Consider the following 10,420-nt stretch of genomic DNA (forward strand, 5'->3'; position numbering starts at 1 on the left):
GCCCCAAACTTTCAAGAAACGACAGTTTAGATTTCTCTAAACCTCAGTCTATACTGTGTCATCTCAACGGAAATACGCGGTGCCCTATTTAAAGTGAGTGCGGTTGTCTCTAATGCATAACCCATAAACGATAGTGGTAATTCGATAAGAGACATCATAGTATGCACCATACCAAATAGTGCGTGGCTATGACGTTCAGACACATCATCACACTATGATGTTCCAGGTGGCATGAACTGCGAAACAATTTCCACATTGTCTTAACTGCGTACCAAAACTCGTAACTCAGATATTCATTTCTATGATCATATCCTAGACAGTTTATCCTTTTGTTACGACGAACTTCACTCTGAAACAGAATTGAACTTTTCAATATTTCAGACTTGTGATTCATTAAGTAAATACTCTTGCATCTACTTAAATCGTCATTGAAGTAAGAACATAATGATATCCACTGCGTGCCTCAGCACCCATTGGACTGCATACATCAAAATGTATCACTTCCAACAAGTTACTATCTTGTTTCATCTCAATGAAAACTAGTCCTTGCTCATGTGGTATGATTTGCATGTCACTAGTGATTCAAAATCAGGTGAGTACAAAGATCCATCAGCATGGAGCCTCTTCATGCAATTTATACTAACATGACTCAAGCGGCAGTGCCACAAGTAAGTGGTACTATCATCATTAACTCGTATCTTTTGGCACCAATATTATGAACGTGTGTAACACTATGATCGAGATTCAATAAACCATTGAAGGTGAATATTCAAGAAAATGGAGTAACCATTATTCTCTTTAAATGAATAATCGTATTGCAATAAACACGATCCAATCATGTTCATGCTTAACGCAAGCACCAAATAACAATTATTTAGGTTTAACACCAATCCCGATGGTAGAGGGAGCGTGCGACGTTTGATCATATCAACCTTGGAAACACTTCCAACACGTATCGTCACCTCGCCTTTAGCTAGTCTCCGTTTATGCCGTAGCTTTCATTTCGTGTTACTAATCACTTAGCAACCGAACCGGTATCCAATACCCTTATGCTACTAGGAGTACTAGTAAAGTACACATCAACATCATGCATATCTAACATATTTCTCTTGACTTTTGCCAGCCTTCTTATCTACCAAGTATCTAGAGTTGCTCCGCCTCAGTGACTGTTCCCCTCATTACGGAAGCACTTAGTCTCGGGTTTGGGTTTAATCTTGGGTCTCTTCATTAGTGCAGCAACTGTTTTGCCGTTTTCACAAAGTATCCCTTCTAGACCTTGCCTTTCTTGAAACTCAGTGGTTTTACAAACCATCAACTATTGATGCTCCTTCTTGATTTCTACTTTCGCAGTGTCAAACATCACGAATCGCTCAAGGATCATTGTATCTATCCTTGATATGTTATAGTTCATCACGAAGCTCTCACAGCTTGGTGGCAGTGACTTTGGAGAACTATCACTATCTCATCTGGAAGATTAACTCCCACTTGATTCAAGTGATTGTTGTACTCAGACAATCCGAGCACATGCTCAACAATTGAGCCTTTCTCCTTTACTTTGTGGACAAAGAATCTTGTCGGAGGTCTCGTACCTCTTAACAAGGGCACAAGCATGAAATCACAATTTCATCTCTTTAGAACATCACTTATGTTCCGTGACGTTTTACAACGTTTTCGGCGCCTTGCTTCTAAGCCATTAAGTATTTTGCACTGAACTATCGTGTAGTCATCAGAAACGTGTATGTCGGATGTTCATAGCATCCACAGACGACGCTCGAGGTGCAGCACACCGAGTGGTGCATTAAGGACATAAGCCTTCTGCGTAGCAACGAGGACAATCCTCCGTTTTACAGACTTAGTCTGCAAAGTTTGCTACTATCAACTTTCAACTAAATTTTCTCTAGGAACATATAAAAACAGTAGAGCTATAGCGCAAGCTACATCGTAATTCGCAAAGACCATTAGACTATGTTCATGACAATTAGTTCAATTAATCATATTACTTAAGAACTCCCACTCAAAAAGTACATCTCTCTAGTCATTTGAGTGGTACATGATCCAAATCCACTATCTCAAGTCCGATCATCACGTGAGTCGAGAATAGTTTTAGTGGTAAGCATCTCTATGCTAATCATATCAACTATACAATTCATGCTCGACCTTTCGGTCTCATGTGTTCCGAGGCCATGTCTGCACATGCTAGGCTCGTCAAGCTTAACCCGAGTGTTCCGCGTGCGCAACTGTTTTGCACCCGTTGTATGTGAACGTTGAGTCTATCACACCCGATCATCACGTGGTGTCTCGAAACGACGAACTGTAGCAACGGTGCACAGTCGGGGAGAACACAATTTCGTCTTGAAATTTTAGTGAGAGATCACCTCATAATGCTACCGTCGTTCTAAGAAAAATAAGGTGCATAAAAGGATTAACATCACATGCAATTCATAAGTGACATGATATGGCCATCATCACGTGCTTCTTGATCTCCATCACCAAAGCACCGGCACGATCTTCTTGTCACCGGCGCCACACCATGATCATCCATCAACGTGTTGCCATCGGGGTTGTCGTGCTACTCATGCTATTACTACTAAAGCTACATCCTAGCAAAATAGTAAACGCATCTGCAAGCACAAACGTTAGTATAAAGACAACCCTATGGCTCCTGCCGGTTGCCGTACCATAGACGTGCAAGTCGATATTATCTATTACAACATGATCATCTCATACATCCAATATATCACATCACATCGTTGGCCATATCACATCACAAGCATACCCTGCAAAAACAAGTTAGACGTCCTCTAATTTTGTTGTTGCATGTTTTACGTGGTGACCAAGGGTATCTAGTAGGATCGCATCTTACTTACGCAAACACCACAACGGAGATATATGAGTTGCTATTTAACCTCATCCAAGGACCTCCTCGGTCAAATCCGATTCAACTAAAGTTGGAGAAACCGACACTTGCCAGTCATCTTTGAGCAACGGGGTTACTCGTAGCGATGAAACCAGTCTCTCGTAAGCGTACGAGTAATATCGGTCCAAGCCGCTTCAATCCAACAATACCGCGGAATCAAGAAAAGACTAAGGAGGGAAGCAAAACGCACATCACCACCCACAAAAACTTTTGTGTTCTACTCGAGAAGACATCTACGCATCAACCTAGCTCATGATGCCATTGTTGGGGAACGTCGCATGGGAAACAAAAATTTTCCTACGCGCACGAAGACCTATCATGGTGATGTCCATCTACGAGAGGGGATAAGTGATCTATGTACCCTTGTAGATCGTACAGCAGAAGCGTTAGTGAACGCGGTTGATGTAGTGGAACGTCCTCACGTCCCTCGATCCGCCCCGCGAACAATCCCGCGATCAGTCCCACGATCTAGTACCGAACGGACGGCTCCTCCGCGTTCAGCACACGTACAGCTCGACGATGATCTCGGCCTTCTTGATCCAGCAAGAGAGACGGAGAGGTAGAAGAGTTCTCCGGCAGCGTGACGGCGCTCCGGAGGTTGGTGATGACCTTGTCTCAGCAGGGCTCCGCCCGAGCTCCGCAGAAACGCGATCTAGAGGAAAAACCGTGGAGGTATGTGGTCGGGCTGCCGTGGAAAAGTCGTCTCAAATCAGCCCTAAAACCTCCGTATATATAGGTGGGAGGGAGGGGAGGAGGCAGCCTCAAAACCTAAAGGTTTGGCCGAAATTGGAGGTGGAGGAGTCCTACTCCAATCCTACTTGGAGTAGGATTCCACCTTCCCACTTGGAAACTCTTTCCGCCTTGTGTTTTTTCCTTCTCAAACCTTATGGGCCTTAGTGGGAACTTATTCCAGCCCACTAGGGGCTGGTTTATCTCTTCCCATAGCCCATGAGACCCCTTGGGGCGTGACACCCCTCCCGATGGTCCCCGGCACCCCTCCCGGCACTCCCGGTACACTACCGATGACCCCGAAACTTTTCCGGTAATGCACGAAAACCTTCCGGTAACCAAATGAGGTCATCCTATATATCAATCTTCATTTCCGGACCATTCCGGAAACCCTCGTGACGTCCGTGATCTCATCCGGGACTCCGAACAACATTCGGTAACCAACCATATAACTCAAATACGCATAAAACAACGTCGAACCTTAAGTGTGCAGACCCTGCGGGTTCGAGAACTATGTAGACATGACCCGAGAGACTCCTCGGTCAATATCCAATAGCGGGACCTGGATGCCCATATTGGATCCTACATATTCTACGAAGTCTTATCGTTTGAACCTCAGTGCCAAGGATTCATATAATCCCGTATGTCATTCCCTTTGTCCTTCGGTATGTTACTTGCCCGAGATTCGATCGTTAGCATCCGCATACCTATTTCAATCTCGTTTACCGGCAAGTCTCTTTACTCGTTCTGTAATACAAGATCCCGCAACTTACATTAAGTTACATTGCTTGCAAGGCTTGTGTGTGATGTTGTATTACCGAGTGGGCCCCGAGATACCTCTCCGTCACACGGAGTGACAAATCCCAGTCTCGATCCATACTAACTCAACGAACACCTTCGGAGATACCTGTAGAGCATCTTTATAGTCACCCAGTTACGTTGCGACGTTTGATACACACAAAGCATTCCTCCGGTGTCCGTGAGTTATATGATCTCATGGTCATAGGAACAAATACTTGACACGCAGAAAACAGTAGCAACAAAATGACACGATCAACATGCTACGTCTATTAGTTTGGGTCTAGTCCATCACATGATTCTCCTAATGATGTGATCCCGTTATCACGTGACAACACTTGCCTATGGCCAGGAAACCTTGACCATCTTTGATCAACGAGCTAGTCAACTAGAGGCTTACTAGGGACAGTGTTTTGTCTATGTATCCACACAAGTATTGTGTTTCCAATCAAAACAATTATAGCATGGATAATAAACGATTATCATGAACTAAGAAATATAATAATAACTAATTTATTATTGCCTCTAGGGCATATTTCCAACACTATGTGCCATAAGAAGAAAATCAAAGAGAAAAAAAAGGAGGAGGTGTGAAAGGGAAGAAGGACTCCACCCACCAAACCGAGTTGGACTCGGTTTGGGGGGGAGACCTACCCCCCTTGGCTCGGCCGACCCCCTTGGGGCTCCTTGAGCCCCAAGGCAAGGCTTCCCCTCTTCCCCCTATATATACGGAGGTTTTAGGGCTGATTTGAGACGACTTTTCCATGGCAGCCCGACCACATACCTCCACGGTTTTTCCTCTAGATCGCGTTTCTGCGGAGCTCGGGCGGAGCCCTGCTGAGACAAGATCATCATGAACCTCCGGAGCGCTGTCATGCTGCCAGAGAACTCTTCTACCTCTCCGTCTCTCTTGCTGGATCAAGAAGGCCGAGATCATCGTCAAGCTGTACGTGTGCTGAACGCGGAGGTGCCGTCCGTTCGGCACTAGATCGTGGGACTGATCGCGGAACGGTTCGCGAGGCGGTTCGAGGGACGTGAGGACGTTCCACTACATCAACCGCGTTCACTAACGCTTCTGCTGTACGGTCTACAAGGGTACGTAGATCACACATCCCCTCTCGTAGATGGACATCACCATGATAGGTCTTCGTGCGCGTATGAAATTTTTTGTTTCCCATGCGACGTTCCCCAACAGTGGTATCATAGCTAGGTTCATGCGTAGATGTCTTCTCGAGTAGAACACAAAAGTTTTTGTGGGTGGTGATGTGCATTTTTCTGCCCTCCTTAGTCTTTTCTTGATTCCGCGGTATTTTGGATTGAAGCGGCTTGGACCGACATTACTCGTACGCTTACGAGAGACTGGTTTCATCGCTACGAGTAACCCCGTTGCTCAAAGATGACTGGCAAGTGTCAGTTTCTCCAACTTTAGTTGAATCGGATTTGACCGAGGAGGTCCTTGGATGAGGTTAAATAGAAACTCATATATCTCCGTTGTGATGTTTGCGTAAGTAAGATGCGATCCTACTAGATACCCATGGTCACCACGTAAAACATGCAACAACAAAATTAGAGGACGTCCAACTTGTTTTTGCAGGGTTGCTTGTGATGTGATATGGCCAACGATGTGATGTGATATATTGTATGTATGAGATGATCATGTTGTAATAGATAATATCGACTTGCACGTCGATGGTACGGCAACCGACAGGAGCCATAGGGTTGTCTTTATACTAACGTTTGTGTTTGCAGATGCGTTTACTATTTTGCTAGGATGTAACTTTAGTAGTAATAGCATGAGTAGCACGACAACCCCGATGGCGACACGTTGATGGAGATCATGGTGCGGCGCCGGTGACAAGAAGATCGTGCCGGTGCTTTGGTGATGGAGATCAAGGAGCACGTGATGATGTCCATATCATGTCACTTATGCATTGCATGTGATGTTAATCCGTTTATGCACCTTATTTTTCTTAGAACGACGTTAGCATTATGAGGTGATCTCTCACTAAAATTTCAAGACGAAATTGTGTTCTCCCCGACTGTGCACCGTTGCTACAGTTCGTCGTTTCGAGACACCACGTGATGATCGGGTGTGATAGACTCAACGTTCACATACAACGGGTGCAAAACAGTTGCGCACGCGGAACACTCGGGTTAAGCTTGACGAGCCTAGCATGTGCAGACATGGCCTCGGAACACATGAGACCGAAAGGTCGATCATGAATCATATAGATGATATGATTAGCATAGGGATGCTTACCACTGAAACTATGCTCAACTCACGTGATGATCGGACTTGAGCTAGTGTAAGTGGATCATGAACCACTCAAATGACTAGAGAGATGTACTTTTTGAGTGGGAGTTTAGCGAATAATTTGATTAAGTTAAACTCTAATTATCTTGAACATAGTCTGAGTCGACTTTGAATATATTTGTGTTGTAGATCATGGCTCACGCGACAGTCACCCTGAATTTTAATACGTTCCTAGAGAAAGATAAGTTGAAAGATGATGGAAGCAACTTTGTAGACTGGGCTCGTAATCTTATGCTAATCTTACAAGCTGGGAAGAAGGATTATGTCCTTAATGCTGCGCTAGGAGATGAACCACCCGCTACGGCTGATCAGGATGTTAAGAACGCTTGGTTAGCACGTAAGGATGACTACTCAGTAGTTCAATGTGCAGTCTTGTATGGCCTAGAACCGGGACTTCAACGTCGCTTTGAGCATCATGGAGCATTTGAGATGTTCCAGGAGTTGAAGTTTATCTTTCAGAAGAACGCCCGGATCGAGAGGTATGAGACCTCCGATAAATTCTATGCTTGCAAGATGCAGGAGAACTCCTCTGTCAGTGAACATGTGCTCAAAATGTCTGGGTACTCAAACCGTCTAGCTGAGCTGGGGATTGAACTCCCGCAAGAGGCTATCACTGACAGAATCCTTCAATCACTGCCGCCAAGCTATGAAGGCTTTGTGTTGAACTACAACATGCAAGGGATGAACAAGTCTCCCGGCGAGTTGTTTGCGATGCTGAAAGTCGCAGAGTCTGAAGTCCGTAAAGAGCATCAAGTGTTGATGGTGAATAAGACCACTAGTTTCAAGAGAAACGGCAAAGGCAAGAAGGCTAATTCAAAGAAGAGCGGCAAGCCTGTTGCCAATCCGACGAAGAAACCCAAAGCTGGACCTAAGCCTGAAACAGAGTGTTACTATTGCAAGGGTATGGGTCACTGCAAGCGCAATTGCCCCAAGTATCTAGCAGATAAGAAGGCGGCCAAAGAAAAATCAGGTATATTTGATATACATGTTATTGATGTGTACTTAACCGGCTCTCGTAGTAGTGCCTGGGTATTCGATACCGGTTCTGTTGCTCATATTTGCAACTCGAAACAGGAACTGCGGAATAGACGAAGGCTGGCGAAAGATGAAGTGACGATGCGCGTAGGAAATGGTTCCAATGTTGATGCAATCGCCGTCGGCACAGTTTCACTTCAGTTACCATCAGGATTAGTTATGAACTTGAATCATTGTTATTTAGTGCCTGCGTTGAGCATGAACATTATATCTGGATCTTATTTATTGCGAGACGATTACTCTTTTAAGTCAGAGAATAATGGTTGTTCTATTTCTATGAGTAACATCTTTTATGGTCATGCACCCAATGTGAGAGGATTGTTCATATTGAATCTTGATAGCGATACACACATACATAAACATTGAGACCAAAAGAGTTAGAGTTAACAATGATAGCACCATATTTTTGTGGCACTACCGCTTAGGTCATATTGGTGTAAAGCGCATGAAGAAACTCCATGCCGATGGACTTTTGGAGTCACTTGACTTTGATTCACTTGACACGTGCGAACCATGCCTCATGGGCAAGATGACTAAAACTCCGTTCTCCGGAACAGTGGAGCGTGCAAGTGACTTGTTGGAAATCAATCATACCGATGTGTGTGGTCCGATGAGCGTAGAGGCACGCGGCGGATATCATTATTTTCTCACCTTCACTGACGATTTGAGTAGATATGGTTATGTCTACTTAATGAAGCACAAGTCTGAAACATTTGAAAAGTTCAAGCAATTTCAGAGTGAAGATGAAAATCATCGTAACAAGAAGATCAAGTTCCTACGGTCTGATCGTGGGGGTGAATATCTGAGTTTCGAGTTTGGTGCTCACTTAAGACAATGTGGAATTGTTTCACAGTTGACACCGCCTGGAACACCACAGCGTAATGGTGTGTCCGAACGTCGTAATCGTACTTTATTAGAGATGGTGCGATCTATGATGTCTCTTACCGATTTGCCGTTATCGTTTTGGGGTTATGCATTAGAAATAGCTGCATTCACTTTAAATAGGGCACCATCAAAATCCGTTGAGATGACACCATACGAACTGTGGTATGGCAAAAGGCCAAAGTTGTCGTTTCTTAAGGTTTGGGGATGTGATACTTATGTCAAAAAGCTTCAGCCTGAAAAGCTGGAACCCAAAGCAGAAAAGTGCATCTTCATAGGTTACCCAAAAGAGACAGTTGGTTACACCTTCTATCTCAAATCCGAGGGCAAAGTGTTTGTTGCTAAAAACGGAGCTTTTCTCGAGAAGGAGTTTCTCTCGAGAGAATTGAGAGGGAGGAAGATAGAACTTGACGAGGTTGTCGAACCTCTCATCCCTCTGGATGGTGGCGCAGGGCAAGGGGAAACCTCTGTCGTTGCGACGCCGGTTGAGGAGGAAGTTAATGATAATGATCATGAAACTCCGGTTCAAGTTTCTGTCGAACCACACAGGTCGACGAGACCACGTGCTGCTCCAGAGTGGTACGGTAATCCCGTCTTATCAATCATGTTGTTGGACAACAATGAACCTGTAAATTATGAAGAAGCAATGGTGGGCCCAGATTCCAACAAATGGCTAGAAGCCATGAAATCCAAGATAGGATCCATGTAGGAGAACAAAGTGTGGAGTTTGGAAGTACTGCCTGAGGGCCGCAAGGCTATTCAGAACAAATGGATCTTTAAGAGGAAGACGGACGCTGACGGCAATGTGACCGTTTATAAAGCTCGACTTGTGGCAAAGGGTTTTTCACAAGTTCAAGGAGTTGACTATGATGAGACATTCTCACCCGTAGCGATGCTTAAGTCCGTCAGAATCATGTTAGCAATAGCTGCATTTTTCAATTATGAAATCTGGCAGATGGATGTCAAAACGGCGTTCCTTAACGGTTTCCTTAAGGAAGAATTGTATATGATGCAACCCGAAGGTTTTGTCGATCCTAAGAATGCTAACAAGGTGTGCAAGCTCGAGCGATCCATTTATGGACTGGTGCAAGCATCTCGGAGTTGGAACAAACGCTTTGATGAGGTGATCAAAGATTTGGGTTTATACAAGTGGTTGGAGAATCTTGTATTTACAAGAAAGTGAGTGGGAGCTCTGTGGCGTTTCTAATTTTATATGTGGATGACATATTCTTGATTGGAAACAACGTAGAATTTTTGGAGAGCCTAAAGGATTACTTGAATAAAAGTTTCTCTATGTAGGACCTAGGAGAAGCTGCTTACATTCTAGGCATTAAGATCTACAGGGATAGATCAAAAAACCTGATAGGACTTTCACAAAGCACATACCTTGATAAATTTTGAAGAGGTTCAAAATGGAACAGTCCAAGAAAGGGTTCTTGCCAGTTTTACAAGGTACGAGATTGAGTAAGACTCAGTGCCCAGCAACTGATGAGGATAGAGAGCATATGCGCACCGTCCCCTATGCTTCAGCCATAGCTTCTATCATGTATGCAATGTTGTGCACTAGACCGGACGTTAGCCTGGCCATAAGTATGGCAGGTAGCTTCCAGAGTAATCCAGGAGTGGATCACTGGACGGCGGTCAAGAATATCCTGAAGTACCTGAAAAGGACTAAGGAGATGTTTCTCGTGTATGGAGGTGACGAAGAGCTCGCCGTAAAAGGTTACGTCGATGCAAGCTTTGAC

This window comes from Hordeum vulgare, chromosome 6H (genome assembly GCF_904849725.1).
Source record: "Hordeum vulgare subsp. vulgare chromosome 6H, MorexV3_pseudomolecules_assembly, whole genome shotgun sequence".
Classification (NCBI taxonomy): Eukaryota; Viridiplantae; Streptophyta; class Magnoliopsida; order Poales; family Poaceae; genus Hordeum; species Hordeum vulgare.